Raw genomic sequence first — 27689 nt, forward strand, 5'->3', positions numbered from 1 at the left:
ATTAGGTTGAATACTTAAAACTAAAGTTTGTTATAATCAAATATAATCAAAAAGGTGTTTGTGCCATAGCCGAGAATAATATTTTGCAAATCCTGCACACTAGAGGCCATGCCCAGTATCCACAAATATGGGTATTGTGGAGGAAACTTCTGTGTAGCAATGCATGGAGTCACCGACTCAGGAAGGAGACACGGTGAGAGTTGGAGCTTTGATGTCAAACACTGATGGGTTTATTCAGAGTATTCGGCCGGAGGATTCACATCACAAATCAAAGAGTCAGAGGTTCTGACTACACGGTAGAGTTGCCACGTCAATTCTGAAGAACCTCTCTCTATGCTAGACCTTTTAACTGGTTCACAGAGAGAAATCAACATCTCTGAAGGAGTAGACTAAACACTGAATTTGTGTCCGACACTCATGGCCTCAAGGATTTCACATCCTAGAGCCCACAAACACCGATAAAGAAGTGCCTCAGTGTTCTCACAACAATTACCCTTCGTGCCAGTCAAGTTGACCGGTCACACACTGGTGACAACAACACATATGGCACCAAGGCCTTTCCTTAAAGGAGATAACACGTCACAGAGGAAAAAGGTTAGATATCTAGAAGAATTATTCCTTAACAGTTATGGAGGAGGTGTCTTTAGGTTTTTCTGTCCTGTTTCGAGCATAAAAACACTAGCAGAGTGTTTGCTTTTTACCTTACTAAATGGTCAAATGGTCCTTGGAGCGAGGCGAAACTCACGTTGTTACCGTTTAACTGGTGACGCGGAGGAACTCGTTCTATAACGGTAGGAATGTGTCAGGGGCGTGTACTTTGAGGAGCCATTGTCGAATAACCAGGAAATACACACTTCGATCGCTTCTTCTGTCGTTTACATTAATCTTCTGGTATATTTGGCTGGATAGGAACACTTTGATGCACATTCAGTACCAGTGTGTGAGGTTGTGGTTGCGATGCCGATATCCGGACGCGTACAGCGAGGACTACAAAATGACAATGAGGTGACTGGGGATGTCTGTTCAAAACATTGCACGCTTGAATAAATCATTTAAACCAGTTATTTTTGCCAGACTTATTACTGAATATCGTTCTTAATGTGATACCAAGTCCATCTGAGACCTGTGTACACCTTCAGACAGCCTCCAAGTGAAGCACACGTTGTTTATTCACAGTTTGAAAGCAGCGTGGAGAAGTCTTCAGCTGTGGAGCTGTGATCCGCCCAGTTTAACTTGTGATACGACTTCTGTTCTGTGGCTATCAACCAGCAATCATGTTTAATATTAAAGACTACACACATGTATCCCTTATCAAAAGGGTATTCTGCACTTTGCAGCACTTATCCAGATAAGATGTGACTGTTTACTCGTTTTGCAAAGATAGCAGCAGAAATGTTATTGCTGCATGTGTAGGGATATTTAGACTTTAAAACGCTGCTTGGTCATTCATTTTGGTCTCCGCAAACAATATTATGAATCCTCTATTCAAACATATAATTCAGTGTCCATCGACATGAAAATAACTAAAAAGTTCATGCTGGACTCAAACCCGAGTCCCAACAGCAAAAATCACTCTTGTCCTGCGCATTGTGAGTGAGCCACGGATCATTACAACATATCCATTCATCACAGATGAATGTCACACGTTAACATTGTTAAAAGATTCAGAAAAATGCAAGCCAACCATCATTTATAATGCGAGCAAATGTATGTACACTTAAGCCATATAATATACATATTATAGTAGGCATTTGCTTTTAAATAGTATACTGACTGAGGTCTGTATCAAGCCTCATTAAGACGCACCGAGATCAGATATCCTAGTTTATCAGCCTGCGAGCCCACATTATGTTGTGATAAGTGGTCATTTTACATATAAATGTATTCCAGTGCACACATTAAGTTATATAATATAAATATAAAATATGCTAATCAGGCCATGTGTTTTGTTATGTAGTATAATCATCACCGACAGATGGAAAGACAACAATAACAAGGAATTCATATTAATATTACCAAGTTACACAGAAATAGATACAACATATAAGACAAAATAACACAAAGATAAAAGCATAAACGTTAAGATAGAAACGAAAACATGTTCACAGCAGAGTAAAAATTATGAATATATGTGTTTGTAGTTCTCAACGTATGTGAGTATCCTCGTCCTTCGGTTTGTGTCGCTGTATCGATGCATAACGAAAGTTAACCAAGTAAACAGTCACATCTTATCTGGATAAGTGCTGCAAAGTGCAGAATACCGTTTTGATAAGGGATACATGTGTGTAGTCTTTAATATTAAACATGATCGCTGGTTGATAGCCACAGAACAGAAGTCGTATCACAAGTTAAACTGGGCGGATCACAGCTCAGCTGAAGACTTCTCCACGCTGCTTTCAAACTGTGAGTAAACAACGTGTGCTTCACTTGGAGGCTGTCTGAAGGTGTACACGGGTCTCAGATGGACTTGGTATCACATTAAGAACGATATTCAGCAATAAGTCTGGCAAAAATAACTGGTTTAAATGATTTATTCAAGCGTGCAATGTTTTGAACACACATCCCCAGTCACCTCATGTGTCTTTTTGTAGTCCTCGCTGTACGCGTCCGGATATCGGCATCGCAACCACAACCTCACACACTGGTACTGAATGTGCATCAAAGTGTTCCTATCCAGCCAAATATACCAAAAGATTAATGTAAACGACAGAAGAAGCGATCGAAATGTGTATTTCCTGGTTATTCGACAATGGCTCTTCAAAGTACACGCCCCTGACACATTCCTACCGTTATAGAACGTCACGAGTTCCCCCGCGTCACCAGTTAAATGGTAACAACGGAAGTGATTTGAAAACAAAAGCACTTATTTGCTTGGAACGGTGATAATATTATAAACAAGGGGAATTAAGCGATCACAACGAAAACGGCCAAGACACATATTGAGCCCAGAAAACTAATGTTATTAAGGGCTGTAAATATAATAAGCCTATGTCTAAAATGGACAACATTGTTAGGAGATTTAAACTATACCGCGATTCTGCACTGCGGTCAACTCAGCCGTCTCTCGAGCTTGTCACTTGTTAATCCACTCGGTAATTCCTCCACTTCATCTCTCTGCTTCTCCTCTCTGCTGCGCTCTGAGCACGCTAGCGACGAATGACAACAAGTGTCACGGCGGCGTGCGTTGAAGCTTGCCGGCGGGCGTGTCTGAAGCTCGACCAACAACCAATCACATGAATCTCCCGTCCCGGACACACAAGCACGCGGTTTGATTGGCTAGAGCTTGTACTGGCATATGATTTGATTGGCTGACGCTTCCGTCGAAGCTTCAAAAGTTGAACATTGCTCAACTTTTGAAGCGAGCGAGCAACGCGAGCAAAGCGGAGCGAGCAACGCGAGCAACGCGAGCAACGCGAGCAAAGCGAAGCGACGCTCCCACAATGCAGTTCGGCAAAGTGTGACGTCACCCCATTCAAAGTGAATGGGCAGAAGCGTTGAAGCTGTTAAAGGGGAAGCGTCACATTTCTTGTCGGCATATATTTAATTGTTCCAAGTAAATTATTGTCAACACCATTTTTAAATTACTCTTAACCAAATGAATCTGTGCATTTTAACTTTTTTAACATATTTATGCATTTTAATGAATTATTTATATGTATTGATGTTATATTTTAATGTGGGTTACTCATTTCATTTCAAACCTTTATTTAACCAGATTGGTCCCATTTAGCGCGTTCACACCGGAGTACTTTTCCCACAATAGTTCATCAGAACTACGATATATTTGCGTTCACACCAAAAAGCCCCAGGAACTAAATTAGTTCATCAGAACCATTTTTACCCAGTTTTCAGTCCCTGCTAGAGAGCAGGGACTTTCGTGGGAGAAAAAAGTTCACACGTCTGATTGGCTGTGCGGAATGCAAACCACGCCCCGTTTAACTCTGATTTTTTTTTGGAGCGGCCATTGTATTTGCTGGCATTATTAGCCCAGCGCACCAACGAGAGTACTTTTGTGAAAGCAGTTATTATGGCAACAATAAGAATACGAAAATCATCGGAGTGGTGGAGTGATGAGGATGTGTCGGCACGTCTGGCGATTTACTCGGAGGATGGGATCCAGCAGCTTCTACTGAAGGCAGTTTCCAACTGCAAAATGTATCAGCGTTGTTCGGTAAAGTTAGCCGACATGGGAATCTTCCACAGCGCACACTCATGCCGGGACAAAATAAAGAAACTAAAGCAGGACTACAAACAAATAAAAGACCATAATAACAAGAGTGGTAACAGCCGGAAGACACGTAAATGGTATGATCGATTGGATGCTCTGCACGGCCACAGACCCTCATTCTCCGGCACTTGTGGTGAAACGGCGGATTCAGTGGCCTGTGAATTGTCCAACGACGACTACTACGAAGGTAAAATAAAATACATGCACTGCACTGTTTTAATCTGCACAATACTGGTCTCAGATGTACTTTTATTTGCTCAGTAGATCGAGCTAGCCATGCTAGCCAGAACTGGCTAACACTGCTAGCCAGTTCAGCCAAGCATGGCTAATAACATCATTCTCGGCCGCTATGAAAACGTTTTTGACTTGTGAATAAGTGTGTAATGTTTTCTGTAATTTGCTTCACTAACTCATGGCACTAATCGTGTGTTTCAGGCGAGGCAGGACAACTCTCTGGATTGGAAACAAGTGAGCTTTCCCCTCCGGATCACAACAGCAGCACTTTCTCGTCTCCTTTTCAACCATCCAAACGCAAAAGTACCTACAAACACACTGTAACTACTCTGGTCTTGAAAGAACGTTCTACTTTACACCTGCATTTTGTACACTGTCCCTGTCTGCACCATGTCCAATGTTGTCTCTGTTGACAACCTACTAGGCGATTAAACTGATCTTGTATCTTGCTTATTTCTCCTTAGGAAAGCGGGCACGGGATGACAGCTTCCTTGACACCATCATGGTGATGGAGGACCGCCGTGCCATGGTCAGCAAGGAGAATGAGGACCTGCGTGCCAAGGAGATGCACGACGAACGGCTGCTGCATTCACACAAGGCCCAGGAATCGGACGACCAGCTGCTCATGGTGATGCCGCACCATGCTGACTCAGCGGCGTGCCAGGTGGAGGTGTCGGCGCGCCAGGTGGAGCAACAAGATACCTTTCAGGCTGGGCTTCTGGCAGTGCTAAGCGAGCTGATTAAATCCAACAGGCCTTCAATACAAAAATTAAGAAAAACTTGTCGTCGTTGATACACTGTACAATTACTTGTTGGTAGGCGTGTGGTGCAGTGGTCTGGTGCGTTGGTGTTCGGATCAGGGGAGCACAGGTTCAAACCCCACTGCAGTCAGCATGTCGTTGTGTCCCTGGGCAAGACACTTCACCCCAAATTGCCTACACCTGGGACAGTTAATTTGGTATTATTGTGATTATATATATGCCACTGTTCTTAATACTGACACTTCACTTTGCACTAAGGTGTGTCTGCTGCTGAGCCTACCTATTGTTATTATATTGTTATTATATATATATATGTTTTGATACTAAAAACACTTTATTTGATATTGAAAATGTTAACTTCTATTTACATGCATACGACACACCTGGCGTGATGCTGTTATTGATATTGTCTTGAGTGCAATAAAAGAGAACCTACATGGCGATTAAACAGAGCCTGTATCTTACATTTTTCATTACATTTCATGTAACTAAGCTTGCTTATTTCTCCTCTGACACTTTATCTTTACAGTGACCTGTGTAGCATCCTATACATCACATGTAAGTGATTATTCTGATACCATCATGTTATATCTCTCACAGGCTCCGCCCTCTACTGGACTCTATGGGTACTACCTTATCCCGCGTGCATTCTCCCACTGAGACTTCTATAGACGTAGCCGGCCCAGGGCGGGCCTACCTGAATGCGCGCGCATCACACCGTATAAAAGGAGGCCTCGCCTCCTGACTATCATCCTTTTTTTCTTCAGCAGCGGAAGTGATTCCACGAGCTTCGAGACGATTGAGAAAAAGAGAGTAAAGTGTAGGACCTACCCGAAATGCCCAAATTTGATTACCCTTCTGCTTCACGTCCTTGGGGCCTGACCACGCGGTGGGTAATATGGGCCCGACGCTGACATGCCTAGACTGCCAGATGATCCCGCGGCTCACACGAGAGCATCGTGGGCAGCACTTCCTGGTGAGGGCTACCCCGCAGGAGGAGTCGGTGGATCTGGAGCTCGACGTCGTGGACGTAGGCGATTCGGGGAGCGAGGTGACATCTCCCGGTTCTTCCGATGGGGGACGAGGAGGACGCCTCGCTGACCGGAGGTCCAACTCTCAGGTTTGCGCGGATCGATTTCCCGGCGGTGATGACTCTGGCGGCGGAGCGTGTAGGCTTACCACTCCCCCCACCGCTGCCACCGAGGCCTGTAAACCTCCTGAGATTTACGGCCCGGTGCGTCCGGCGCAGCCGACCTTTGTTTCGCCCCAGCTGCCAGAGGTATGGCGGTGTGTGGAGGCGACATGGCAGCAGCCATTTAAAACGAAGGCCCCGATAGCCGCCATGGCGGGTATCGTTAAGGTGGTGGATCGCTCGGACACGACATGTCCAGGTGTGCCCCCCCCCCTCGATGAGAGCCTGGCGGCCCATCTGCTTCCGCGGCTGGTTGGGCGGAGGGTAAACGTCCTCTGCCCCGCTGCCCCGGGACCGAGACACCTGGAATATCTGGATAAGTTGTTCAAGCTCGGTACGCAGATGGCGGCTGCGGCCGATAATCTTGACGTGTTGGCGTCTTCCTGATCACCCCTCAGGCAGACGCCCCCGCCCTCCCGTCTCAGGACGAGAGCGATTATTCGGACCACGCTGTTAGTCAGATGAGTAATCTGATTTATGGCGTGGCCACCGCAGCAGGGCGGATGATTTCCCTGGCCCCAGTGGCGTCTCGTCACGTGTGGCCAGGGCTCACGGCCCTATCTAAGAAGGACCGAGAAGATCGCCTCGGAGCCCCCGTGTCCACGGAGGGGCTCTTTGGGTCGGTCTCCTCGGTCACCCAGCGCTTCAGCCGCCTAGAGGAGGAGAGAGTCCAGCTTAGCTGCATGCTATCGCTGGCTCCTCCTCAGGCCCCGCTACGTGCCCCCCTCGCGTTGCCATGCAGGGGAGGGAGCGTAGTGCGAGAGTGAAGCGGAGGGAGAGGCGCCGGCACGGGGGTCCCGTAGCTGCAGCGCCCTCCACCTCTACGGCCCACCCCGTGGCACCGGCATACCGGCAATCACGGGGAAGGGCTGCCCGACCGAGGCAGGCTCCGCAACAGCAGAGCACCCGGGTGGGGAGCTCCATCTTCGCGGAGCTAACTGCCTATTTAATGCCCAGATCTCTGTCAAAACTTTTAAAATAAAGATGGTGTTGATCTGTAAACAAGTCTGAGTGTCCTTTGTTTCCACAATACACTTGCACATGTTGATGACTGTACAAATTCCCCACTCGCCGCCCCAGCTATAGCTCCCGTTAGGGAGGAGGCTAGTGGGAGTGCGCAGATGAGAGTGATGAAGTAAAAAGATATGATTCTACACTGTATTGAAGTAAACATGTATTGTTTGAACTGTTTTAGGTAATCACAAACGGGTTTTGATAAGTCACTTAGAATAGGAATGTTATTCTTACTTTCAAACTCACAGATCCAGAGATTCTGTGTTGCAACACACCAACATCCTTCTTATCATCCATAAAAGCCAGATGCGGTCATTAAGTCGTTAAAAGACATCGTTAAATAGGTGGAGAAGATTTAAATGTCTGAAGGAGGATAGTTTAGGTGAAAATATCCCCTGGGAAAGGAATGTAGAGTAAGATAAGGTAAAGATAAACATTGACTTTTGACCTGGTGTGGTTTGGGATCTCACTCTCTGGTCAGACCTCTGATTGAACCCGGCCAGAAGCGAATCCAGCCAGTCAGGGCACTTGGGGGAGGTGGTCAGTTTAAACAGCTCCTCCCCAGGGGCTCTCTAATTCGCTTGAGAGAAAAATGGGAAGGAAGACTCGACAAATCTCCGCCCCAAAAATAGATAGAAATACTGATGTTGGTGTGTGTAAAAATGCTTTTGGGTTTGGTGAGTTTGTTGGTCCTGATATCTGTGTCCGCATCGCATCACAAACTTGAAGTCCAATTTCTTCTCGTTTGATGAGTTTGTCTGGTCCTGACGCTTTTATCCGCATCGCATCACAAACCTGAAGTCCGGAGTACTCGAGTACTCTGTATAACTTGTATATGTGTTTGGTTTCCTACTAGAAGTAAACTCAGATAATTTGTTATAACTTTGATTCCGGTGTTTTCAATTCCTTTCTTAATTTAATAGAGATCCAGCCTCATCCAACGAACGGCGCGTAGCAGAAGTGTTCTACGCCAACAAGTGGTGACTCCCGACGTTTGTGAGCTGATCTCTAGAAAGGGACACCGACAGCCAGGGGACAGAATCCAGTCCAGGGGGAGGACACAGAGATACTGGTGACAACTAAGACCATGGCAATATACAAAAGGTGAGCAGACACCTGTTTTGACTATCAAAAATCTGTGATTGATTATACTAAAAATTTAGAGTTGTCAGCAGCGTTCTCAGTGTTCTTAGTCACGGTGGGAAATACAATACATATTACAAGTTGGGGATATTGGGGAAGTGCTTAGAGAAGGGTATTCAGTCCTGGACCTAGAGCAAAAATAGTGTTTGAGTGTGGCGGGTAGATAAGTCCCAGCCCTTCACTCACTAAATACGAAGACTGTAAGGCTGTAAAAGAAGTATAGGTTAAATTCCCCGTAAGTCAAAATAACATTGATTAATACGGTTGCTTTACAGTGCTTTAATTAAAGACTACGGAGGTGTAAAAAACAGAAGGGTTAAATTCCCTGCAGATCATGATAAGATTGATTAATGCGGTTACCTTTCGTGGTGCTTTAAATGTATAAAATGTCTGTAATTGTTATATGGTGGGTGATAGAGGAGGAGAGAGACGCGACCTCCAACTAATTATTTGGAACGACCGTATCTCATCACAAAACTGTTGTGGGGATAATCAGGCTCATTAAACGTGACGATAAAGAGATTTTGTTGACTGAGTTTTTAACTCTTGACCTGAAGCCGCAATCACCGTGAGGAGATTGTAGAAGTTTGCTTCTGGAAGTCACGCTATCTGTTGAAATAAACATCGCACAATAAAATTTGCCTGACTGTAATATGATAAGGTATGAAAAGCTCTGTGTGATTTTTTTTTAAGTCAAATCTGTGTAATACTTGAGAGACAAATCCAGTAAAAAGAACTGTGGGTGAAGAATTGCAGAAGACAAGAGACAGAGAGCAACAAGCGGGTGGTATAATGTCTGAGACCCTACCTCCACCCTACGGAGATAATGGCTCACAAATGCCACTTATGAGTATCCCATCTAATACTCCTAAAGGAAAACACATTGTTAGACCTGATATTCAGGGAAAAGGAATGTTGGAAATAGTAATGGCAGATATTGAAAATCTTAAACTGGATCAACCAACCATGTTAGTGAACCCTGCTAATATGGAGCTAATACATGTAGAAAGAATAGCAGCAGCTCTGGCAAAGACAATAGGTCCTAGCATGCAAGCACAGAGCGATAATATGATAAGGACTATTAAACTGACCCTTTTTGGAAATGGGATTTTCCGTTACACAACGGAAGACTCAATTCAGGCCTTAAAGAACGCTTTACAAACAAGTCAGGGAGAGTTTAATGTGTTGCTATGTTGCTCATGTGGGAGCTTACACTTTTGGGAAGAGATCTCCCACTTTCTCTGCTCCTGAGGTGCTGCAGACTCGAAGCAGCATACAGGGTCAAAGACAGGCATGACCTCTGGGGAGGAAGAAAATCTAAATCTGAACAGACCACAGAGCCCATTAAAAGGTTTTATGGCCTAAACACAGAGAGGAAGATCTGGAGATTGTAAGGAACTCTCCCTAACTACCCAACCCCACCCAATCACGAGGGCAAGAGTGTGCCTCTCACCAATAAACAAATCATCTCTTAACCAAGTCAGATTTCAAAGTGGCCATAGCTCCAGTTGTTAAGAAAAGAGGGAGATTCAAAAAGTTATCAATAATTGCCCAGTATATTAAATAAATACAAACGAACACGTATCAATATAAGTCAGATAATGTAGACGAGGTCAATCATGGAAGAAGGCTGACATTTAATGCCTGATATATAAGTAATAGTAATAATAAATATATAGCTGATATTAAATAACTGATGTATAAGGCTCGATATTTCTGACAATAGGAACACCGTTAACGGCGTTCTATTTCAGTAAAAGGGGGAAAAGGATAGGATATACATCAGACAATATGTATGTGAGATTATTACGTTTTTAGGAGAAATTTATCAATTTAAAATACTAGTTTTGGTATTTTTTGTTTTGTTTTGTTTGTTGCTTTTAAGAGAAATTGATACATTTAAAATAATCTAGCTTTGGTTATTTTTTGTTTTGTTAGTTTGTTCCTTTTTTGTTTTATTTTTATTTTTGTTCTATTTTTTAATTTAATTTTTAATTTTTAATTTTTAATTTTTAATTTTTAATTTTAATTTTTGTTTATTATTTTCTGCATAGTCTCTTGTCCACACTCCAGTCTAGTTGGTGCCGCCAATAAACACTAAAGAAGTAGAAAAGATGATTTCAAAACCATATTTCCAGCAACTTAAGGGCTTGGTATGAGACTTCTCCACACAGGCTGCTGACGTCAAAAGGGGGACCCGAGAAACACAAGGCCAACACAGCAGATTACGTCTGGTTGGAGGGGACCTCCCATGCCGTCCGCCCAGATGGAAAGGGAGACAACTGGTACCACTGGAGCCAGTGTGCGGTCGGGAAAAACACCTGCGAGGACCCTAGACGACATCAGAACAGATCTGGCTCTCGTCAAGGCAGTCGACCCAGGAGGCGCCATCAGCAGACCGGAGGAGGAGGATCAGGACATCTCTCCAACAGTCGACCCGGAAGCCGCCATCAGCGGGCCGGGGGAGGACAATCAGGCCACATCTCTCTAGCAAGCACTCCAGAAGCCGCCGTCAGCGGGCTGGGGGGACGAAGACATGGCAAACCAAGACGGCACAGGGAACTCCATTTCCCGCTGAAACAGGTTGATATAGCCGGTGTGGAACTTTGTCTGAACAATCCATTTTTTGAGGAACTTTCAACTTTATTTTTATATCCCACAATATAAGGGATTGGTATTTTTTATTCTACAGAACTATGTGTTACCAAAAGAGGGAAAAGTATGATAATGTCTTTTCTGATTTCTGTGGCTACTTTTATTGCCATTTTAGTGACATGTGGTTGTTGTTGTGTGCCTTGTATCTGCTCATTGTGTGTTAAGACTCATCAGTTCCACCATTGAGGGTAGAGTAAAGATGACTCAGCTGACAAGGACTTTGCTTTTTAGACATATTTTATTCTCCCTCCACTGTCATAATAAGTTGTTGTTGTGGACTGTTCCTAAAGGTTTAAAGTGCTCTATATCCCAACTTCTGATGGGTTTATATAAATGTTGGGACAGACACAGTAAGAAGAAAATTGACAGTGGTAATGTTTCAAATGCTATATGTTGATCTCGTGAGGTGAGATCAAAAGAGGGATTGAAGTAAAAAGATATGATTCTACACTGTATTGAAGTAAACATGTATTGTTTGAACTGTTTTAGGTAATCACAAACGGGTTTTGATAAGTCACTTAGAATAGGAATGTTATTCTTACTTTCAAACTCACAGATCCAGAGATTCTGTGTTGCAACACACCAACATCCTTCTTATCATCCATAAAAGCCAGATGCGGTCATTAAGTCGTTAAAAGACATCGTTAAATAGGTGGAGAAGAGTTTAAATGTCTGAAGGAGGATAGTTTAGGTGAAAATATCCCCTGGGAAAGGAATGTAGAGTAAGATAAGGTAAAGATAAACATTGACTTTTGACCTGGTGTGGTTTGGGATCTCACTCTCTGGTCAGACCTCTGATTGAACCCGGCCAGAAGCGAATCCAGCCAGTTAGGGCACTTGGGGGAGGTGGTCAGTTTAAACAGCTCCTCCCCAGGGGCTCTCTAATTCGCTTGGGAGAAAAATGGGAAGGAAGACTCGACAAATCTCCGCCCCAAAAATAGATAGAAATACTGATGTTGGTGTGTGTAAAAATGCTTTTGGGTTTGGTGAGTTTGTTGGTTCCGATATCTGTGTCCGCATCGCATCACAAACATGAAGTCACTTTCTTCTCGTTTGATGAGTTTGTCTGGTCCCGACGCTTTTATCCGCATCGCATCACAAATCTGGAAGCCCGGAGTGCTCGAGTACTCTGTATAACTTGTATATGTGTTTGGTTTCCTACTAGAAGTAAACTCAGATAATTTGTTATAACTTTGATTCCGGTGTTTTCAATTCCTTTCTTAATTTAATAGAGATCCAGCCTCATCCAACGAACGGCGCGTAGCAGAGGTGTTCTGCTCCAACAGTGATGAACCGCAGGCAGCACTGTTATAGTGCGGTGCGGGTACAGGGACATTATGGCCGACGTTTTTCTGTTAGAAAACATTCTATGCCTGAAGCTAAGACTCCAAATAATGCTGTTTACTATAGTGATAGGGGCTGCATTATAGCAACGCCCGCACTTGTAAAGAGACGCGTGGCGGTGCGTTCAGGGGCCTTAGTAAAACACACTACGCCTGTAAGAACTCCGGTTAATGCTGTTTTCCATAGTGAGGAAAATAGCATTATGACGACGCGCGGCCCCCCCCCGAGAGCGGGCCGCGGTGCGTTCATTTCTGTGTCAGCCCCCCATGGGTCAAACTTCCTTTTATGGAGGGTTTGACGGCGGAGTGGGCCACCAGAGAGTACCACAGCTTCATATTTCCTGGTTCTCAAGAAAACAGGGGAATTCAGACCTATTCTAGATCTCCGGGGCCTGAATCGTCATATTTCCAGCAGGAAATTCCGCACTGTGAAACAGTTACTAGGGCTTGTGCAGCCAGGCGATTGGTTCACCACCATCGACCTGAAAGACGCGTACTTTCATGTGGAAATTGTTCCAGAGCACAGAAAGTATCTGTGTTTTGCCTTCCAGGGAATAGCCTATGAATACAACAGGCTGCCGTTCGGTTATTCCCTATCCCCACGCACATTCAGCAAATGTGTGGCCACAGCGCCTCAACCGCTGCGCGCACACGGCATGAGAGTTTTCTTTTACATAGACAACCTCATAGTCATGGCTGGGTCCCGGGAACAGGCAATGTTTTGCACAGCACAATTGATCACACACCTAACCAAATTAGGTTTTGTGATCGATGGGAAATAAAGAGCACCCCCATACCTCGCCAACAGGCGTTGTATTTGGGTGTGGTGCTCGATGCAGACGCGCTGCGTGCCACCCTGTCAGAGAGCAGACGTGCGCCTCGTCTCAGGGCCGTGCACAGGCTGCGACAGGGGGCAACAGTGACAGCTTTAACTGTCATGCAGACTCTGGGTCTCATGGCGGCTGCTCACATGGTGGTCCCGCCGGTTACTACATATGCGCCGCCTGCAGAGGTGGTTCCCCAGCCTGCGTTTGGAGGCACAAACGACGGCTGGTGACCATCCCCTCCCCCCTCAGTGGGGGCAACCTCCGGTTTTGGGGGTCTCCGGACCACCTCCGGAGGGGGTCTCCACTGGGACGGGTGACCTCCTACATCACAGTGTTCACGGACGCGTCCGGAACAGGATGGGGAGGGACCTGCCTGAAGAGAGCTATAGGTGGGCGCTGGGCTCTGACAGAGTTTCGACACAGCAACCTCCTAGAGCTACGGGCAGTAGTGTTAGTCCTCCGGCATTTCATGCCCCTAATTCAGGGGAGACATGTAATGGTCAGGTGCGACAACAGCACCACAGTGGCTTATATCAACAGGCAGGGCGGAGTCCGCTCCGCCTCCTTGTTGACCACAGCGGAGGAGCTGTGGTGATGGGCCTCAGAGGTGGTGTTATCTCTGAGAGCCCTCCATGTCCCGGGACTGGAGAACAGAGGGGCCGCCCTCAGGTCGAGGGGCGGCCCCCTGCCAGGCGAGTGCTTCACCCGGAGGTGGTGAAGCAGATCTGGGCCCAGTTCGGGAGAGCAGAAGTGGACCTGTTCGCCAGCCGGCGCAACAGCCACTGTGCCCTGTGGTTCTCCATGGCCCTGAGCGACAACCCGCCCTTGGGGGTGGACACGTTTGCACACGAGCCATGGCCAAGGAAGCTGCTATACGCCTTTCCATCGCTGCGTCTCATTCTCCCTCTCCTGGGGAGAGTGAGGCGAGAACGTCTGGCAGTCATTCTGGTAGCACCGAATCGCGTCGGGGCTCCGTGGTACTCAGAAATGACACAGATGAAGGTGGGCCAGCCCTGGGCGATCCCCCAGTTCTGGGGGGCGATGTCTCAAGGGGCAGGTGCAATCGGGGCGTTACCCACTCTGGGCCGTCCTCTTCAGGCTTGGCTCCTGAGAGGGACAGGCTGAGACAGGGTGGATTGTCTGACAGCGTTATTCAGTCTATCCAGGCAGCTAGAGCAGAATCCACCACAGCCTGTTACAGGCCGAAGTGGCTGAGATTCCAGCATTGGTGTGAGGAGCGGGGAATAGAGCCCCTATCTTGTGAGTTGGGCTCTATTTTATCCTTCTTACACTTACTGGTGGACAGAGGGCTGGCGCATTCCACGGTGAAAGTGTATGCAGCAGCCATCTCGTCCTGTCATGAGGGATTTTGGTGGCAGGTCAGCCTTTAATCAACCACTGATGTCGCGGTTTTTACAGGGGGTTAGGAGACTGCGCCCTGTAGTGCACGTCTCCACCCCGCAGTGGGACCTGCCCCTAGTGCTCGAGGCTCTGGCCTCGGGACCATTGAGCCTCTGGAGCTCTCCCCTCTGAAAGCATTGTCGTGGAAAACAGCTTTGCTTCTTGCCTTAACGTCAGCCAAAAGAGTGTCCGAGTTAACTGCTCTGTCGGTGCACCCGAGTTGTTTACTAGTTCGGGGTGGCCGGAGCGGCGCGACACTTAGACCGAACCCCTCCTTTGTGCCTAAAGACCTAAGGAGTGCGTTCAGGTCGAGGGCTATTCAGTTAGGGGGTTTTAGTCTCCCCCCCATGGGGGGCCAGGGAGGCTAAACTGCACCTCCTCTGCCCGGTGCGTGCGCTAGCATGACATGTGGAGCGCACGGCTGCCCCACCAGCAGGGTGTGCTCTGTCAGCCGCAGCCCAGATTTCTCCTTGGTCACAACCGGGTTAAGGGAGAGTGTGGGGCAGCAGCTGCTGACCAGAAAAGCCGGTCAGGGGCAGTAGGGTGGATTGGTGTTGGACGACAGTGCGCGTATACATCAGGGCTCCACCCACTGTACCCATAGAGTCCAGTAGAGGGCGGAGCCTGTGAGAGATATAACGGGGGGTTACGTATTGTAACCCTAGTTATATAAACACAGGCGGAGCCCTCTACTCAGGGCACTGTCTGTTCTATTCCGCTCGCTGAAGAGAGGTATAGGATGATAGTCAGAAGGCGAGGCCTCCTTTTATACGGTGTGATGCGCGCGCATTCAGGTAGGCACGCCCTGGGCCGGCTACGTCTATAGAAGTCTCAGTGGGAGAATGCACGCGGGATAAGGTAGTACCCATAGAGTCCAGTAGAGGGCTCCGCCTGTGTTTATATAACTAGGGTTACAATACGTAACCCCCCGTTTCATCGTTTATAAACTGGCGAAGCTTTATTTATTGTGGCTTTCAAAAAGATAATTTCATTGTATTTCAAAATGGCGTCCAACACAAGCACTATTTATTTATAGAACGAGAAATGGTTAAGTTTGTTATTACCAGTGTTGTGAGTTCAATATTTTTAATTAATTATAGTAAGGGAACATCTTAGGAGTTAGTGTAGTGAGTTTCAGAGCAGTGTAATAATTATTTGACCTAAAACTAAATGTTTTTATGAACATGACATGGGGATTTGCTAACTTTTGATTTCCCCCATTTTACACGACACAAATGGAGGCCACTATGGGCCAAAACTAACATGTAGGTTTCTGTAGGGTTCATGGCAGATGGATGCAGTTGCTCTCAGGAGGATATATAATAAAGGTGTGTTAACTGCTGAGCCTATTTAGTGTGCATACGACACACAGTGGCACAGTTTATTCATTTCACACGTAGCGTAGCGCGTGCATGTCGTCGTCCAATCCTTTTGTCAATCCTTCTTAACCGCCTTCGCTTCCGAATCAGCATTGCTATTGCATTTGACTGGTCGACGATCTATATTTGTGTTTGCTTAAATAACTCAGACGAAGCTCATGTCTGAGGTCGGAAGGTAAACAGACGCCTCAAATACAGCAGGTGGGCGCGGCAGTATACGCGGGAGGTTTTTCTTCTTCTTTTTCTCTCGGTTTTTTAGCGGATTGCAACTTTAAGGTGCATACCGCCACCTACTGTACTCGCCGTGAAGTTGTTTGCGGCCTGCCAGTAAACCCAAAGCAGAAGAAGAATAAGTGACGTCAGCGGCTCGTTTGCCTAATCCACCCCCAAGAACTCATTTTGGTGTGAACGCGATCTGCTTTAGTTCATCAGAACTAAAAGAGCTCTCATGAACTAAAGTTCTCATGAACTATTGTGGGAAAAGTACTTGGTGTGAACGCGCCTATTGAGATCATAGATCTCTTTTTCAAGGGAGATCTGCAGCATATAGGTTCCACATGAAACATAAAACAATAAAGGACATCATACATTATATTTACAGGATACATTTACATAGTTATAGACATTTACAAGTACCCATAGTATCAACGAGCATTTCATTTAGCCTAGCTTTAAAAACATGCAGAGGAATGAGATTGCTCCGTTTCAATTCTTGCTGAAGATTGTTCCAAGCAAGTGGAGCTGCGCACATAAAAGCTGTCTTACCTAAGACAGTCCTTGCTCTTGGCACATCTAACAATACTACATCATGCGATCTCAGACAATAGCTGCTTGCAACTCTCTGTGTTATCAGAGAGCAGATATAATACGGGAGTTTACCCAACAAAGCTTTATAAATAAACGTGTACCAATGATTGAGCCTCCGTACAGTAAGTGATGGCAAACCTGCCTTGGCATACAGGGTACAGTGATGTGTAAGTGCTTTACAATTTGTGACAAATCTCAGTGCGCTGTGATAGGCGGCATCTAACTTGTTCAGGCAATGGGCAGGTGCATTCATATACAACAAATCACCATAGTCCAGCACAGGTAAAAAGGTCACAGTGACTAGCCTTTTCCTGGCCTCAAGTGAGAAACAGGACTTGTTTCTGAAAAAGAAACCTAGCCTAACCCTCAGCTTTTTAAGCAGGTTATTGACATGAAGTTTAAAAGTAAGACAATCATCAAGCCAGATAGCTAGGTATTTATAACAGGCAACCACTTGGAGTACTTGTCCTTGCATAGTAACAATATCTAAAACAGGCTCTGGTGTCTTTTTAGCTTTTGAAAAAAGCATTACCTTGGTTTTATCAACATTTAAAAGGAGCTTTAAGTTCAGAGAGCTGAGTCTGAATAATGTTAAAAACAGCCTGTAATTTAACAACAGCCTCCTTAATGGAGGGACCTGCACAATACATAACGGTATCATCCGCATAAAAATGTAAAGTAGCTTCATCCACATTTTCACCTAAACTGTTGATATATATGGAGAATAAAAGTGGACTTAAAACATAAGCTGACTTCCATACTTTTGGAATTGCATTTGTGCTGAGGGAGAGGTTAAAAAGAGTAGTGAGAAGTGGAGCAATAAAATCTGCAGCTATCTTTAAAAAGAAAGGTTCTACGTTGTCCGGGCCAGCCGGTTTCTTAGGATCTAACTTAGATAATGCTTCATGAACAACATTAACAGTAAAAGGAGTAAAACTGAAAGGGTTTTCCAGACCACATTGTTCAGAGTCACAGACTGTGGTGTTCACAGAAGCAGAGTTAGTCACAGAATCAAACAGAGAGCCACAGGACACAAAATGCTCATTAAAACAATTTAACATAGTGGCCCTGTCCGATATAGAGCCAGATGCTGTGGTAAGGCACGGAGGTAGCTCATTACGGATCTCACCGGTGGATATCGATTTTATGGCTTTCCAAAATGTCCTAGGATTATTTCGGTTTTCTGTGGTAACTGACAAATAGTACTCCGACTTAGCACTTTTGACATGTGAAGTGAAGCTATTCCTTAGCTGCCTAAAACGCAGCCATTCTACCTCTGAGCCTGATTTCCTAGCCTTTGCCCAGGCCTTGTTTCTCTCATGCAGGAGACTAGACAGTTCAGCAGTTACACTTGTTTTTAGCATCTAAGCTAGCCTGCTTGCTGACTAACGAAGACTAGAAACAATTTCATCATCACTTATTGCTGCAGACTTTCTCGAAGTTGCTTTAAAAGCGTCAGCGCAGTGGTCTGGTCTCTGAACTGCATTATGCTGCGTTCAAACCGGACGCGATGCGAATATTCGCATTGCTCTAATCGCTCGAGTTTCACCGCGGCTGTCAGCTGTGTTTACTCCTGTCATTCAAACAGGACGCGCTGGAGAGGGGGCGGGCAGGGCCGGCTCTAGACAATTTGCTGCCCTAGGCGCAGGGGCGAATCTACCCTAAAAATAGGCCTTGCCACCCCAGCTGCCACCCCAGTTGGCAGCTTTGTTTTGAAATAAAAGTTGTGGCTCATCGGACATTTATGAGAGAAAGTCTCTAATGTCCGAGTGCAAGTGAATGCAGCACACGACACGAGTCTTGTAACCCCTCTCCTGGGTTGCGTTCGAATACTCCAAAAAAACAGCTCCTAAGTTCTAACCCTATCGTCTATTCCTTGACCTCGGAGTGAAACGTCATGGGGTTAAGGGATAGTGGATAGGAGAATTCAAAAGGATTTAGGAGAAGAGACTGCGGCACTTTAGAGAATCCGACTGCACTTTCACTATCCAACGTGTTTATGATGCGCCAGCAGAGGTCATAAATGTGCGCCTGCTGCTGTGGGGAAACTATGGAAACTACAGTTTTCTATACAGCGGACTACAACATGGATGTTTAATAAGAACGAGGGACTACTGTAAACTCATCTAGAGACTCTGCATCGTGCTCTGATGCTGTTGTTTTATGCTTTATGAACGGGGACAACAGAGAAACATATTCTTCATGACCAAAGTTGAAATTGAAATAAAAAAGGAAAGTGAAACTTATGCTCGTCACCCTCTCCCTCCGGTCCACATTAATACAAATGATCCCAATACATATGATTGTATGAAAAGATCTTAAAATCAATACAAATGTATTTATTATAAACGTTAGTCCTTAACATCTATCACTGTGTATATCACCATTCAAACATCTTTTAAAAGTTGAACAAACCCCACACAGCTCAGTAAAGACTGTGAAATGTTGACTTTATTTGATCATTTCAGTAAAAACTAACGTTCATATTTCTCTTTTTGATTATAATACTGATGAACGTTCAAAACAAAGCACTTTGGCAACTTACCACATACGTTTTAAAATGCTTAATAAGCACCGTAACTTTCATGATATCATTTCTCGTTCATAATCGGTTGTTTCCGTGAACGGCCGACTGTTGTGTGACGGCAAATGCTGCGGCCGCAAGGCATTGTGGGGCAGCATTTTCTCCTCTCCTTTCGGTTAGGGAGGTCCAGTGGTTCCTAGGCTAAAGGAGGTTATAAAGGAAGTTTGAAACCTCCTTTCCTTTTAATTTAGAGAATTCGAACGGCACTTATCATGGCTGCCACTGAGGGACTTCCGGGTCATTTCACTCCGTTAGGAAGGTTCCTAAGCTAAATGGACTATTCGAATGCAACCCCGGTGTCAGTACCATATGTGTTCGCCCTACCATATGTGTTCGGGGTCCGTCGCTTACCAATGACGTCACCAATTGTGATTGGCTGTACGGAATCGTAGTAATCAGCAGCGAACCGCTTCAACACGTGTATTTCGCCAATATTTTATATTGGCGATACTCTTAAGAATAACAAATCTATTAATGCTTCCCTGAAATCCCACATTTTTCACAATTTTAACAGAGGCTTATTTCCTCAAGTGACCGATTTAGACACTTTATCTGTAATGGAAAAAGCTCTATCTGATTTTATAAAATGGCCTATTTCCCCTAAAGCAAAAGAAACTCATTTTAAAATTGTTCATAAAATCTACCCGGTTTCTACTTTTTTAAATTCAAGATTTAAATTTGAAGTGGAACCATGTTCCTTTTGTAATTTATCTGATGAATCGTTGGAACATTTATTTTTCTCTTGCCCCTTTTCTGAATTGTTTTGGTCGAATGTGAGAGATTGGTTGTTACTTAAATTAACAAATATTCCGGCCTTCAAAATATATCACATTTTATATTATATTGATAATTTGGACTCTCCCATTTCTGATTTGGTAAATATAATTATTATTTTGGGTAAATACCATTTACATTGTAGTAAATGGAGAGGAGGCAAGCCCTCCTTTCCCTGTTTCATAAATGAGTTCAAGTCCTTTTTTCTGTCCCTTAGAAAAATACAATCTTGTAACTTGTCTATAAAGATTTGCAATGACATTTCCAAATGGTTATTATTTTAAGTAAGCTTAATGCCTCTTAAATGTTTTTGTGCCTTTATGCTTTTTTCTTTCCCCCTGGCTCTTACTGGATGTATTAGTTATGTTTTTTTGTCTTATTGTGAATGAATGTCTTGAACTTATGTTGATAAGTTGATGATATCCTCACCGAGCTTTTGTATGTTTAAAAAAATGTTCAATAAAAAAAACAAAAAAAAACACGTGTATTTCAGTGTATTCACGGCATTCATTTTGTTATTCTACAGTATTGTTGTTTTATAGTTATTTGTTAATGTAACCCAATTTGTGTTCTTTGAAATTGAAAAGGATATCGCATTGTGTTTGTTACATTCGTTGCAGTTGTATAGGCTATGTGTTAAGTGTAATTTGGCATGTCCTATTTATGGACATGCTTTTATTTTGAAGGAGAGTTAGCGCAGTTGACAGGAAGTTGTTGTTGCTTTGGAAACAACGTGACAGAGATTAACGGAGAAAAGTAATATCTACATATAAAGACGGAGAAAGTAAACGATAACGTTTATGGTTAAGTGTTAGCACCCCCCGAAGAGGCACAAGCTCTTACGTTGATATTGGAGATTTCAATAAATTCAATTTGAAAAAAAAACGGGGAAAAAAACCAAAAACGAATATCTGAATAACGAAATTGAAACCCGAATAGTACTCCAACGAACGAATATTCGGATATTTTGGTACAGTAGGGCTGTACCCGAATAATATAATAAAGTTATAGTAAATAATAACAAATTCCAGTGTTAGAATTCCATAATTCCATATTCATAAATAAAATGATATGCAAATAACATTTTCTTGGCTGTGGACTTGTACTCTACATAATTATGTTGAGCTCATGGTAATCTAATTCAATAAACAATAACTGCAATGAACAGATAGCATTTTCTGACTCGTAAAATGATTGGATATGGTGTAATTTGGCAAATGATTCTGTGTTGAAAAATGTATATCTTTAAAAACTGCGTTGGTGTATTAGGGCGGGCCATACTAATTTTTCTTGTAAATCGATCGAGAGGGGTGTTCAAATAACGTATTTTGGTGTGTAGAACACAAATCTATTTAGATGCTTTTATTTTGAAGTTGTTGCTATGGAAACAACATGACGGAGAAAAAAGTAATATCTTCTACATATAATAACGGACAAAGTAAAGAATGAAGTGTATGTTTAAATGTTAGCACCCCCCGAAGAGGCTCAAGCTCTTACGTTGAGTCTGGAGTTTCAATACATTCGGAATTTGACTGTGTAAAATGTCCTCTTGGGTTACCGTAAAGCCAATGCGTGACGTCATTGGTAAGCGTAACGGACCCCGAACACATCTGGTAGGCCGAACACATATGGTACCTACACCGGCCCTGGCGCGAGCGTGGAAATGTGATGGGCGGCAATTTCATTTGAACGGGACGGTGCAAAACGAGAAGCATTCGGACCCAAGTAGACGGAAGGAATGAGGTATTAGCGGTCGACAATGACAGAGAACAGACTGTCAAGTTTGGCTGTACTCAGCATTGAATCAAAACGCACTAAAGCTGTTGATCTTAATAATTTTGTGAGGCGTTTTGCTGAACAAAATGGTAATCGCCGCATTCAGCTGTAATAGACATGCCAAGTTGATGCTCTGCTGACGGATGAGCATAAGAAACTGTTAAGATGATGACCTTGTATGTGTGTATATATTGTTTTTCTTTGTGGGAGTCTGCCCCCAAAAAAGAGTTTTAAGTCCTGAGAAAGTCAAATAAGACGGTGTGTAAAACTACACTGCCCAGCCAAAAAAAAGTGACCACTTTGATTTAACTAGGCCAGTAGGTAAGGGCATTCCACTGGATAATAACTGCAGCGATGTATATGTTTTAGCTGAATACACGTTTTTTTTAACCCTAACTGATGCAGTTAGTCACTTCTTTAATGTTTGTTCTTTCTGATGTAAAGTCAAGGTTGTAACTGTTTGCAATAAAGTTGTGGGGCGCTGAACTGTTCTTTTGATTCTTTTGAATTTTGATATATGATCGTAATTACTTGTCTTTCAAATTTGAAGAAGGGTGAGCAAGCATCTTGAGGAACATTCATCATTAACTAAAAAATATAGTTTATTTAATAATAACACTGAATATGTGAATCATAACAGTGATTGACAGCTGATAGGAATGATATGATTGTTAATATTATCATATTAATTCAGACAAACATCAATGAGACAGTAATGTACTTATTGCAGCAGTCTGCATATATTTGGTACCCCTGCTGGTCTAAGAGCGAAACAAACTCATTCAGTTATTGTTCACTTAAAGGGCCCATGTCATGGCCATTTCCACTGATCATAATTACATTGTTGAGGTATACTAAAATAGATTTATACTGTGCAATTTTCCAAACTCACATTGGTTTCGCATACAGCATCTCTGTCAAGCATGTGTATTCAGCAGTATTCACTTTCTCCACTAAACGACTCGTTGGAGCTCTTGCCCCCCCCTCCCTGTGAGCCTAGTGTGCTCCGATTGGTCAGCTCGGCCACTCGTTCTGATTAGTCAACCACCAGAGAGGCTGCGCCCATGTCAGTGCTTTTCCCGGCTGCTCTCAGCGTAACATCAGTCTTATCATGGCGTCGGTACAGCGGTATATTTTATATACATATATATTTTTAACTGTTGTTATAGAAGAGTGTGACGGCCCCAGGGCCTTTGTCTTACGATGGGGTGGAGCTGAAGAAGCTAATCAGCACGATCACGGACACCTCCGGACACTACGGCCCCAGTCTCTCTCCAAAGCGGCTGCAGGAAGACTAACTCTGCGATCCTCTCAACCACCTATCTTTGCATTTACCACAATAAATGTGCCGTGGTTTTGTAAACTCGTGTATGTCTCCTTGTCTTTCCGTTGTGGCCTACGAGCCGCTCATAACAAAGAGTAAGTTATTTTTACCCGTTATAAACTACTACTGTTTGATGAGAAATCAAATCATGGTTTGCTATATATGAATTCAGGGAAGAAAGGATAGGCCTACTAAGTATTTCCATTAAACTTTATTTTTAGAAATGTACAAAATGAACATAAATATACATATATACACGGTATATCATCCATTCCTCCTCCTCTTGCCTGCGCACAGCCGGTGCGGTGCGGTGCCTTTTAGCACGACGCCTCAGTAGTAGTAGAATCCCTTCCCCGTCATGGATTGTCCGCCAGGATCTGGCTGGACGAAATCAAATGCAAATCACAAAATATTAGAGAAACTTAGTTGTTTTAGATTCGTTAGTAGTAGTTGTGTAATGAACAGCTTGCCTGCTAATATGCTAACCTAGCTTTGTTTACCTTGGTAGCTAACACGATATGAACGTTAGCTTGGAGGAAAGGCAACTATAATGCAGTGTAATAAAACTACTATGAACAAAAGCTAGTGGTTCATATTAGGCTAGCAATAACGTGTTTATAATTGCAATCGTATACGGGTATTCTGCTACCATACAATGTAACTTGCATGAATACATTGTTTTGCGCTAGCATACAGCTAGCCTCGTTAGCTACATGCAGTATATGTACGGTCACAATGTACGGTAAACCGGAGTATACTGTATGAGTATTCCGTGTGTGTGACTGCAGACATTCTCCTGCCATGACAAACATGTAAGGCCATCTGCTGACATTGTAGTTGATATATTTAAACGCTAGCAACGTAGCATCACAAAAATGTTTTTCTGACCAAAACTAGCTCAAGCTCCGTGTGTTAGATCGCTACGCCAGCTATAATGTAATTACGTTTCGCGACTGACCGGCAAATCACCCGCAGTATACTGTCAATAGGTATTTTGTGTGTGAATGCAGACATTCTCCTGCTATGAGATACATGTATGCAAGGCCATCTGCTGATATTAGAGTTGATATATGGAAACTCTAGCAACTTAGTTAGCACAGTTAGCACTGTGTCAATGGCTTAGCAGTCCAACACAGTTTACACATTTAAACAGTCTTGTTTGATAAATACACAAATAACAATGCAAACTTACAGGTTGTATACCCAGATCTTCCCCTGCTCCAAACGGTCCAAACAAGCTGTGCATATCCGGCCTCAAACTGGGCAATGTTTTTGGAAGCTTTCGTCTGTGAAATGCCGGTTCATCGAACCTCTGGAGGAGGAACACGCCGCTGCTGGTGTGGCCATAGCTCTTCGGGATTGGTCCATTTCGTTCCGGGTACCGCATGACATCAGGCGGTACCCGGAACTAAATGGAAGACTCAAATGGGCAGTGACGTATCTCCAACGAGGCGTTTTGGGGAGGTATTTTCTGTGTTAGAGTTTTACTCGCTACAGGGTGTACTTTGAGGGTTTTGACTCTGCACACCGTTTACATGCATAAAAACCTTCATAACACACAAGGGGACGGGTAATAACCGGAAAAGCATGACATGGGAGCTTTAAAATTCATTAAATTATGTCTGCCACCTTATATATTTATATGTAAGGCTTGACTGTTGTGCCACAATAATGTCACCTAATGTTATTGAGTTAAAATATCAATATTGTGGCTTTCCAAGTTAACATTGATTGATATGACTGCGATTAAATCAGCATATACTTCTGCCAGGGGATGCCACCCCTCAAAATCTCTTGCCACCCCATGAATATCTTTCTAGATCCGCCCCTGCCTAGGCGAGATTTTAGCTGGCGCCTCACAACACATCTTCTAGGGGGATCCGGGGGTATGCCCCCCCGGGAAGACATGTTTGAACATTTTAAAGTCAAATGCTTCAATCTGGTGCACTTTGAGCACACAATTACTAGAGACTGGAAGGGGTACAACTCTAAAACACCCATATGAAAAAGATTGATTTACATTTTAATAATCAAATAAGTATGTGAACATAAACAATAACTTACCACAGCCAATAACAAATAAATGTAACGTATTTTATTATATTTCAGACGATATTTTTGGTTTACTGTCCTATAGTATACATTGAAATGATTTCAAGCCTGTTTATCCCAATAATTATAAAGGAGTGCCTTGGAAATATGTGTTTACATAAATTGTGATCAAAACGTTTGAGACCCACTGAGATAACTAATGCCGCGTTTCCACTACACAGCCTCGCTCGGCCCCGCTCGGCCTCCTTTGGCCGCGCCCGGCCTCGTTAGGACCAGCTCACTTTGTGGCGCGTTTCCATTACAGTTTAGGAACCGGGTCAGTATCTATAGTAACAGTGTAGGCGGAGCGACGCTGCTTAAAACTGCCGTGACGTCATCTTCAATGCGACACAACAATGGAGATGTGAAAGCGATCGTTTGCTTGTTTTTTGCTGTGTGGTTTATTATCACAAGAAATAGACAAGAGTTGTTTCGAAAGAGGCGACGTATAGCAAGACGAGGTATAGAAGAAGCTGACGCGAGAGTTCGGGCAGTCCTCCTACGCCGCAGAGACTACAGGACGACTCGAATCACTACTAACTACAATGCTACTTGGTAAGCTAACGTTCGCTAACTAGCAATGTGTTTAGGCTCACTCTCCCTATACGACCAAAGTATTTCAAGTATTTAATTAATTGTAGCTACCACTTTTACGTATTAAAATATGTATGCTTTTGTTTGTGTATTTCAGAAGTTACCGACCGAGCTACCGAGTGGTGGAATGTGATTGTTCCATCTTTCACACACTCAGTGGGTGGAGAACTTCAGGATGCCTGAGGAAAACCTACGTGTAATACCTAAATATTCATTGTATTGTATTGAACATAAATACATCTTTTCTTTTTCACATACATGTGTTTGTCAAATTATTTAAACCAAAAAAATGTTATCAGAATTGACTATTTAGTAAATATTTGAATTTCAAGCACCAGTACTGCCCCCATAATAATAATCTAATAAATTAAGCAAATATCAAAGCAAACTATAAACATAAATACAAAAGTGTAAAACACAACAGAACTATATTCATAAATGCAAGTGTAAAAAATTGTTAACATGGATGGAGGCTAAAGTATCCACAGCATAAAATAATATGATTATGATGGTTTGTCTGAAAGACACAGCCTCAAGGTTCAAGGTTTTTTATTTTGTCATACGAACATAGCTAGTGTAGTTATGACAATGAACATCTTAGGTCACAGGCTCCTCCAACAGTGCAACACAATAACCCAGATCAACAGAAATATAGTGCAAGTAAATATTAAGCGCTGTGCACCGCTCTCTTTGTATAGGTGTTTTCTTTTGTTCTCTTCTCTTTGAAATATATAAGCAATGTGTTTGAGTCTAGCACAGGGCTCTCCAACACGTCGATCGCGAGCTACCGGTAGCTCGCGGGCAGCTTTTCAGTAGCTCGCCGCTCGATTATCGATTATAGCGTAGTAAGGTTGCTTATTGATTTTTCGGCCGCGGCTGGACCATAACGTTTTTTTATTTTAGAATTTTTTCTGTCACATGAATATCAAATGGTCGGTGACGCAGAGATCAAGGAACAGACGTGACAGCAGCACAGCGACATCACACACGGAGCAGTCTGCTTTCTCCACCAACACCAGTCCAGAACCAACAGCAGAATGACCCGCTCTGAATCAGGCCCTGTCGCTGCGCCTCAGAGACACACAGGGAGGGATTTGTGTTTTTTGAAAAACACTCGTTATCGTCATGTCAGGTTTTTGGTGGATTTAATCAAGTCTTGGATTGCAGAGTATGAATGTCCTCTTGCTATTTTCAGTTGATAAATACTTGTGTAAAGTTTGTGAAGGCAGGAGGAAAGCTTCCGCGATCACCGTCTCCTCTCCGTTCCTCCAAACCCCGCCCCCTCCCTGAAAATAATGAGTGACAGGCTGATAGTGACCCGATAGAAACTTTATTATTCACTTAATCACTGATTGAGATATGATGAAGCTAACTTAATCTCATACATTCATGGGATTTATGTAACAGTAAGACAGATAATGTAAGTGTGCACCCACATGCACTATTTTTGTTTTTATAATGCTATTGTAAATACTCCTGCTGTTTTCAGACTCAAGTCATGTGTGTGATGCCACATTCAAGACATTCAGTGTCTTTTTTTTAACAGAAGACCGTAGCTAGAA

General features: G+C 43.7%; 1 long non-coding RNA gene across 1 annotated transcript; it reads left to right on the top strand.

Annotated features, from left to right (window-relative positions):
- Positions 1-4334: 4334 nt before the first annotated feature.
- On the top strand, positions 4335-4966 carry LOC117491088. The gene is made up of 3 exons (XR_004556733.1): positions 4335-4415; positions 4664-4765; positions 4927-4966. It is a non-coding gene; the product is annotated as an uncharacterized LOC117491088 (long non-coding RNA).
- Positions 4967-27689: the final 22723 nt, after the last annotated feature.

The sequence above is a fragment of the Trematomus bernacchii genome, unplaced genomic scaffold (assembly GCF_902827165.1).
Source record: "Trematomus bernacchii unplaced genomic scaffold, fTreBer1.1, whole genome shotgun sequence".
Taxonomy (NCBI): domain Eukaryota; kingdom Metazoa; phylum Chordata; class Actinopteri; order Perciformes; family Nototheniidae; genus Trematomus; species Trematomus bernacchii.